The 9,159-nt window shown below is 51.1% G+C and overlaps 1 protein-coding gene across 3 annotated transcripts in view; it reads left to right on the top strand.

The window, feature by feature from the left end:
* NEDD4L (NEDD4 like E3 ubiquitin protein ligase) overlaps positions 1-9,159 on the top strand; it is a 113,527-nt gene that overhangs the window by 9,804 nt on the left and 94,564 nt on the right. The window lies entirely within an intron of this gene.

Genomic DNA, 9,159 nt, shown 5'->3' with positions numbered 1-9,159 from the left:
TTCCTGTGTAAGTCGGGTGGCGCTGAATTTTCTGTTGATGTCCTGGGAGTGTGAAGCAGCGCAGGAAGAGTTTGGCTCTAGGGGCTGATGGATGCGGGCTCTCTGTAGAGCATCCATTACCTTCGCCTCACAGGCACAACAAACAGCCTCAAGGAACACGAAGAAATCCCTGTGTTTACACTCCTGCCTTTTATATAAAATTTTTTTCTTGAGACATGTTTAGAAAACTGAGCTCTTTATGCTCTGGGAGTTTTTCGGTACAGGAAAAACGCAAAAGGAATCTAGTCTTGTTACTCCTTACTGGAACGCAGCATTTGAAGGGAACAGCCTAGGAAGGTGGAGCAGCTGTAGGTGGAGTCTGATTCGTGATTTTTAACTCCCCTCTTCACCCACGGGCATGTCTTTGCAGCTTTCTGACGTGAGTCATTACTGCTAGCAGCTCCTTGAGGAAAGCCCTGCTAAATTTCTTGTAGTGACAGGTGAGGTGCCAGCCTTTCCTTGGAAAATTAAAAACTAGAACAGAAATGTGAGGCGTGTAACATGGCTCTGGGATTTAGGGTGGGGAGGTGAGACTCCGGGTGCTTGGCCGCCAGGGGTTGCAGGGCTGGCTGTTCAGTGAAGGACGAGGTAAGGTTTTCTTCTCCCGAGAGCAGATGTTCCTTTGCTTCGGGGCGGTCAGTCACTTCGTGCTCTGCTTCCAGTGCATCGCATGAGCAATCGTAACGGGTTTTGTATGGTCCCGGCAGGGAGATGAACACCAGAAGGTGCGTGCTAAAATACAGGCCAGTGAGCAAATGCAGGTGCTGTGCTCTGAAGCGTTCCTTGTAGTTGGTTCCTGTGTGTTTTCGTGGTTCTGCTCCCTTCTGGAAGTGACAGGAGCAGGGACGCTCCCCAGGAAGGATGGTTATCGGCCTGAGATATTCTGCCTTCTAACACTGACTTTACTACTTCTCATAAAACCTGGTTGGAAGTAGTATCTCATTATTATTCTCACCTGACCTAACGATGCACATTTTGGGCTTTGTTTCCATCATCTCTTTGAATCTAAAAAGCACCAAGCAAAACTGTGGGATTTTTTTTAACATTATCGATCACTGTTTAAGCTCTCTAAGTGCATGCACACACAGGGTTGTCTCCGAGTGTGCTTAAATGATTCCGTAAAACATCTTCAGGGAACGTCCTGTTGCCGAGTATCATCTGTTTCAGCCCTGACGTTAATTGCTGCTCATGGCGCTCCCATAATTGTACGGAGATGCATTAAGATGAGTATTTTTGAAGGTGGTGGGTTTTACTGATCTGGATTTGTAAATTCTGTTGTTGAAGGCATGTTGGCTGTAAACGTGCGTCTGTAATAGCACATATTGCCCGCAGCCTGCCCATCTGCCCGAGCATCCCGTCGGAGTGAACGGGTTGATGGAAGTGCTAAGGGCTGATTCAGACACCTCTACAGGTCAGCTTTGTGCCTGGGGCACGGGGGTACCTCTGGGTGCTCCTGCCGAAGGACGGGCTTGGTTCTTCGCGTGCAAACGTTTTAGATGGCAAAGGGTTTGAAATACTGAGCACTTTCTTGAGAAATCTGTCTGGGGTAATCCCCCCGAGCAGGTCTGGAGAACCTCCTCCCCTGCAGGCAGGTCTCGCAGCTTGGGAGATGCTGCTGTGGGGCACGAACTGCAGCGTGAAACGAAGCCGAGAGTTTGCTTTGTCTGGAGTAACCGGGAGGGTTTTTCAGCGCATCTGAACGAATGGTGCTAGTGCCGGCATTTCCTAATCTTCGCAGTATCCTGGCGAGAATAAACGGTACCTGCTTTAAGACTGGGGTAACAGAAATATTTAAAAATGATCTGATGAGTGAGTTGTGGCAGGTTTAACTGTGCTGACGCCCCTTTACCTGTACGCTTTGCTTCTCTTGTATTTATTCTGCCGTGCACCTCCCTCTCCCTGTCCCCTCCCCGGGAAGCTGCAGAGAGCGCCCAGGTCGCCCCTCAGCCTCCTCCTTTCCCAAGGAGACAAACCTAGAGTCCTTAGCGTTCCCAGTTCTGCGGGAAGATGACCTGTGGGTGTACGTGACATAAATCTGAAGTTAGTCATTTGAGGGAATGTTAAAACATTCAGCTTTCTAATACGGGGGAACAGAGGGAGGCACGTGCCTTAAGGGGCTCAGGAAGGGTTTTATTGCGTCCCCCATCTCTGGACACCAGGGAGATGGCCAGTAGGGCTGGCGGGGTGGGTGAAAATTGACCCGTAGCCAGATAGAGGTCCCCTCGAGATGGTGGAAAGAATTGAATTTGGATGTTGCTTCAAGAAGAAGCCTTCTCTGCCTGTTGTGGTTTAACCCCATCCGGCAGCTCAGCACCACGCAGCTGCTCGGTCACTTCCCCACGGTGGGACGGGGGAGGGAATAGGAAGGGTAAAAGAGAAAAAACTTGTGAGTTGAGATAAAAGCAGTTTAATGGGGAAAGCGAAATTCGTGTGTGCAAGCAAAGCAAACCCAGGAATTCTTTCCCTCCTTCCCATGGGCAGGGGGTGCTCAGCCACCCCCAGGACAGCCGGGCTCCATCACACCTAACAGTGACTGGGGCAGGCAAACGCCATCGCTCCCAACGTCCCCCCCTCCTCCTTCCCCCAGCTCTGTGTGCTCAGCATGAGGCCATGGGGTGTGGGGTACCCCTGGGGGCAGTTGGGGTCGGCTGTCCCAGCCGTGTCCTCCCCAGCTCCCTGTGCCCCTGGCAGAGTCCTTGCCTGGTGTAAGCCCTGCTGAGCACCAACTGAACATCAGGGTGTTACCAACGTTCTGCTCACCCTAAATCCAAAGCACAGCCCCGTGCCAGCTGCTAGGAAGAAAATTAACTCTGTCCCAGCCGGAACCAGGACATGCTCAAAAAAGGGAAGCAGCAAGTGTAACGTTTGTATGCCTGCAGCTGCCCAAATCAGCCTTAATTTATGACAGGAGCGATATTTAACTGAGGCCGATGAGTTGTGTCTGTCTTTATTTGTTGTATCCTGGTTGTTTAAACTTCGCGTTTCACACAGCAACGTGTGAAATCCTGCTTTCTTCAAGCACTGCACACCTGACCCCATTCATTACAAATTAAAACATAAACGCCATCGCTCCCAACGTCCCCCCCTCCTCCTTCCCCCAGCTCTGTGTGCTCAGCATGAGGCCATGGGGTGTGGGGTACCCCTGGGGGCAGTTGGGGTCGGCTGTCCCAGCCGTGTCCTCCCCAGCTCCCTGTGCCCCTGGCAGAGTCCTTGCCTGGTGTAAGCCCTGCTGAGCACCAACTGAACATCAGGGTGTTACCAACGTTCTGCTCACCCTAAATCCAAAGCACAGCCCCGTGCCAGCTACTAGGAAGAAATTTAACTCTGTCCCAGCCGGAACCAGGGCACTGCCTTCGTGCTTGAGGGTGTTAGGGTTTCTCTGGACAGAGCTCCATGAGCTGCTGCTGGGTGCCTTTCACGTACGTGGAGCAGAGGTGGGAAAGGGATCACGCAAAGGGAATGCACCTGCATTTCTTAGGGAAGCAGAATTGCCATCTCGTCCAAGACTTGTTTCCTCTGAAACAACAAGGCTAATTTGCATGCTGAAGTTTGCCTTCCCGGGACAAGCTGGGCGTGCGTGTGCGTGCCTAACAAGTGACACTGAATGCTACGCGTGGGGAGGTGGTTTCAGCTTTTAAAATAAAAATAGAGCCGTGTCGGGCTTAGTGGTTTCGTTGGTCTTTCATGCATGCCTGTGTGCTCCACCCCCTCCTTTTGTGGCTTAAAATAAGTAAATAATGCTTTGGGTCTCTGGCAAAGGAGGTTTTGAGGCTTGCTTTCGGAGCTGTTTCAAGAATACAGAGCAAATGCAATTCCAGGCTCAAGCGAACACATAGGAAACTATTCATGGGTCCCAGCTTCACAGCACTCTGAAATAACACCGTTCTAAAGGGTGCTGATCTGGTTGGGGGTTTTGTTTGTTTTCCAAGTTTTTAAGTTGTCGGTGCTTTCTGTTGTCCCCCCCAGGAAGGGGAGCTGGTAGCTTGCCTGTTTGAGCTGAGGCTCAAATGGAGGATGAGAATGATTTATCTACAGTTGTGTGAGCTTTAAGGAAATGTCAAATACTGAGTGTTGGCAAAACCATGACGAGTGGATCGTTCTGAGCGCCTGAGGGATTCCAGGAGGTCAGGAGAAGGGTTTCTTAAGACCTCAGGGTTGTTTTATGGCTGTTGCTCCACCAGACTCTCTGCGCTAAATTGTGGTTATTATTAGCACAGCTTTTCTTACTAACATCATCTTCTTAGAATTCCATTTTTTTCTTCAAAAACTGTTACTGGCTTTAAAGTTCTGCTGATCCAAGCAGGCGTTGGGTTTAGGCAGATCACGGCGGCATAAATGAGATTGCTGGTTTGAATCATTTGGGGATTCTGTAGAGAGGAATATTGGAGATAGGTGTTGAAGAAATCAGCTCCCAGTCACCAGGATGGTGATGACTGGGCTCGTTTCTCTTTCCAAAACCCTGCCTTTAACCCCTGCTTCGGCCTTTGACTGCCTGGTGACGCACGCTGAATGCATCTGCTGACTCGGGTATTAGTGGGTGATGGCACTGTCGAGGACAAGAGATTGAAAGCATTAAAACCTGTAACCTCTCAGATGGTGAGCATGGCCGTGCCCATCTCCTTCACTGCACCTGGAAGGGGTCCCGTCCCCCCCTTTTTATGATGTTGTTGCGTTTTACTGTGAGCGCATCGGAGGTTGGCGCGCTCAGCTCCAGGTTCCCTCCAGCCTCCTTGGTTTGCTGTTTTTCTCATCTATTATGGTGTCTCCTCTGATCTGGATCATCAGGATTTCCTTTCTCTGCCGCTCCACAGGAGCTGTCACTTCCTCCTGTCTTCGTATATATTTCATTCCAATTTGCTGATAATTCCTCCAGTGATTTCTGAGCAGATCAGGTGCTATATTTTGTTCTTCTGCAAGTTTTCCTCAGTTTTACTGATCTTCATGTTGTTGTCTAATAAGTCTTCCATGTCCATACCAGTTTGATCTTGCGAAGATGCCATCTCATCTAGAACACTTGCCTTTAGATGGGGCTTCAGGGTGCAAAGTTCCTTCAGTGCTTGTACGACTGCTTTGACATTCTGTGTCTGTTCCCTGGGATACCTTTTGTGTATTTTCTTTTGCTACTGTAGTTCTATTCTTGATTGTGGATCTTCTTCTTTCCTTCTTTTCCCGTTCTTTGATTTCTTCACTAGTTTGCTCAATGCTTTTACTGTCTGCTCCCCAAGAAGTCTCAGCTAGTCTGTGTTTTACCTTGTAGCCTGTTTAGTTTTTCCTGGATGTCTTGACCTTGGGAACTTGTGTTGTGTTACTTGAGAGAGCAGGTGACAGACAGGCATGGGATGAGGTGTCTTAATAATCTCAATAATCACGAGTTGGAGACCAGCATCGTTCTGGAGGTATTGACCTATATCTCAATGCCAGGCACACGTTATTGTAACTTACTGAGACCTGGTGTGGCTGTGTCTGTCCATGGTGTTTGAGGAGCCCTGGTGGTACTGCATGGTGGTTAGTATGCCTGGCAGCTGTGGAGGTTAGAAACAGGAGACTGCGTTTTGCTGGTAGTAACAGTTGGTTTGGTTTTGCTTGACACCCTGTTGAATTCCGTCTCGTTGCATACGTGTCTCTGTGACCATGTCCTACCAAGCACAGGGAGAAGAGGTTTGCTGGAGGTCGTGCAAGAGCCCTGAGGTGATGCAGGCTCCAAGTACGAGTTACAGAATCCTGTCCCAGCACCCTCATAACTGGGCCATTACTGATATGGTCAGCGGCGGGGGGTTTCCATACCCCTGTTTCTGTTACATGTTGGGTGCTGTAAGGTGGCTGTGGGTTAAGTCCCAGCTGTAACAGAGAGAGGAGCTGATCCAGAAGCCGGGGTTGTGGTGTTGGGGCGCTGGAAGCTCTGAAGGTGACATGTTGGCTGCAGTGGGGGGGTGGGACAGGCCTTCCCCAAGGCAGTTGGCATGCAGTTTGTGGTGATGGGGTTGACGGAGTGCTAACCTGGGCTCCCTGTCCCACCTGTCTTGCAGCGGTCCTTCCCCTGTGCTGGTGCCAGCTGAAGAGCTTGCAGCGCCCCAGCCAAAATGCTGTGGTTTGCAACCAGGTGCATTGAGTGAACCAAACCGCTGGCTCGCCTGAGCATGTTAAGCAGGAAAGTTCAGCCGCTGGGGAGCCGGGGTGGGAGCTCAGCCAGCACTGCTGCAGGTGCAAGCCGTGCTTCCTGAGGAGCTGCGTGTTTCGGTCACCCCACCATAATCGCCTGCGGAAGAGCTCAGCAGCCTGGGCCTGGAGCTGGGGGCTGCGGCGCACGCCGGCTCCCGAAGCTGCTGGGTGATGGCATTGGCAGCACCGTGCCCGGTGGCGGTGCGAGAGCAAGGTCTGCTCTGGAGGCGCGTTCTGAGGCGTTCTGAAGTCCTCAGCCTTGCTTCTTCATTTCTTGGGTTTCTCTTGTTCTTTCTGGGAGTCTTTCTAGAACTGGGCTGGTTAATCCTGGTGGTTTGTGTTTGTTTGGCTTTGGTTTGTGTTTGTTTGGCTTTGGTTTGTGTTTGTTTGGCTTTGGTTTGTGTTTGTTTGGGTTTTGTGGTTTCTAGCTAAATCAACATCTGAGAGCAGGTGTTCTCTCTCTCTCTCTCTCTCTAATTACTTTTTCATGGCCAGAGTAGTTGAATGTTTTACTTGGGTTGTAGTAGCAGTTCCTTTCTGAAATAGGGGCACGGCATTTGCAGTTAGGCGGTGAGTTCTCTTGGTTAGAGGGCTCCCAGTCTCGTGTATGTTCCCACTCTGGAGATGGTGCCCTTGGTCTCCTGCGTCTCTGCCCAGAAAGAAGTTTGGAGTTTCCTGAAGAAGTTTTGCAGGTAGTGCCAGAGTTCAAGAGGATGAGTCTTCGCTTGTGATCACCAAGGGCAGTTTAAGGATGGCACGGCACCAGGGTACAAGAGGAATATCACAACTAAACTGTAAAAACCGAACAAAGAAACCCCAGCCTTAATTATTGCAACCTTGACCTGTTCTTTAACAACACTCCTCATGAAAAGGTCTGGGAGCTTACAAAGTCTTAAGTTCAAAGTGTCAGAGTATGTTCCTAGCATAAAAAAAGCGATTACTTAATTCACTGTAGAGTGCTCCCTCTCCGGTGGCAGTTCCATAGTGGCTGCTCTGCAGAAGGACCGTGCTCGTCACCGTGATGCCGTCGGGCTACGAGGGGTGTTCCTGGTCAAGGACAATTCTGTAGGTTTTGCAAGTTTTGTTTAGCAGTCTTGTAAGGATCAGGTGTTTTATGGGAGGGAAGTGAAATCCTCGTGGAAATGTCATTTTAGCAGTATTTTGAAAAGAAACCTGGTTGGAGAGAAGTTGCAGTAAATATTGACTTCACCTTGATGTCATTTACCAAGCTCGCCCAGGATAATAACCGGAAATTTTGGAGAGGCTTGCTCTCCGCAGATTGCTTCTGTTAGCTGGAGCTGTGGGGAGGGAAGTCCGGCCGTGCCCGAGCGTTCCCGCTGCCCGAGTTGCTGGTGCCGCGATGCTGCGGAGGTCGGAGGGGGTGGGCACCTGGCCGAAGGGCCAGCTCTGGATCCTGTGGCTTCGGCACCGGCCCTGCTGGGCAGAGCTGGTTTTTGCAGAGCCACCTTGCAGTATCTGCTTTCTTCTCGGTGTTTTCTTTTTCAGCGGGTTTGTTTGCGGAGTCGCAGCCCCGCTCCCATGTTCGGCAGTAGCTCTGTTCAGCACTGCCTTCCCCAGCGCCCGAGGGCCAGATGCTGCACTAGAAACGCACTGGAGTCATCCCATTTCTTTTATATTTTTAAGATTTACTGATATAGAAACAACTTCTTTTGCTATATTTCAATCTAATTTAGACCTCCCCTTCACTGAAATGAGATGGGATGGGACCCTGTCCCCAGTGGGACTGGCTGAAACCTGCACACTTGTGGTAACAGCCCGTCTTGTTCCTTGGAATCGACCAACGTGAAAGCACGGCGCCCTGAGCAAAGCCGTGGCTCAGGACTGACTGATGGGCTTCCTCGAGCATTTGCCTTCTGTAGTATTTCAGCCTAAGAACTCGCGTGTGTGGTGCTTGAAAGTAAGTTCCAGTCTGTTTTAGCTGGATGCCGGAGATACCCAGATGCGTGATCTTGGAAGTGTGTCTGGTTCTAGCCCTTGCCGTGGCGCTGTGTGATTCCCACGGCACTCATTCTAATGAAGAAAAATTAGGTGCTTTCCTGGGTTCGTTAGAACTGTGTGGTGGGGGAAGCAACCCAATAGACTCAGCACTGCTGCTTGCTTACAGCTAATTCCGAGGGGAGAAGACAAGTGTTAGAAATGCGGTGTTCTGCTCGGCAGTGTCCGATACTCACGGGACTTAGCTTTTTCTATAAGCTGTCATCAGATCACATCAGTCACAGCTTCAGAATAAGACACTGTAGTGGTCAGTCTCAGGCCTTGTTTCTTTTCCTCTTGACTGGTTTCCTCATGTTCTATTTAACAGGTTTTTTTCTTTTTAAATGCTTGTTGGTTTTAGCTTTCTGAATACCAAACCCCGCCCCCCCCCCCCCCCCCGCCCACCAACACACCGCACACCTCGGCGTGCGGGAGAGCACACGTGGCATTCGCTGGCGTGTCCTCAGCCGGACTGACCAGGGCGTAGGGAGGCGCTGGGCCCGGGCACCACGTGGGGAGAGGGTCCCTGGCGGCATTTGGGGGGGACCCACGAGCGTGGATGGCCCGTGAGCTGGGTGTACGAGACAAGTGCTGGTTGCTGTTTATTCACAGTGGTTAATTTGTTGAAAGATGAAGTCGCATGGTAGACTTTAGAAAGCACTGGTATCCTCCAGGGCTCAGTTCTCGGGCCAGTCTTGTTTAATATCTTTATCAACGACCTGGCGAGGGGACTGAGTGTGCCCTCAGTCAGCTTGCACTCACAGAGAACCTTTGGACCCGGCAAGGAGAAGGTCAGGCCGAAAAAGGCTGAAGCAGGGTCAGTGAGCCGTTCGGCATGGGGGGCTACGCGGCAGGCGGGGGCATCTTCATGCAGGTTACCCGAGGTGCGGGGCTCGAGGTCAGTGCTGGCCCCAGCTGGGTGCTGGCTGCTGGAGGGCACACGGGGGGTGTGGCCCCCCCCGAGCC

This window comes from Egretta garzetta, unplaced genomic scaffold (genome assembly GCF_000687185.1).
Source record: "Egretta garzetta isolate BGI_Z169 unplaced genomic scaffold, ASM68718v1 scaffold384, whole genome shotgun sequence".
Taxonomy (NCBI): domain Eukaryota; kingdom Metazoa; phylum Chordata; class Aves; order Pelecaniformes; family Ardeidae; genus Egretta; species Egretta garzetta.
Note: the sequence above shows the minus strand (reverse complement) of the source record. Positions and strands in the feature narration are given on the sequence as shown.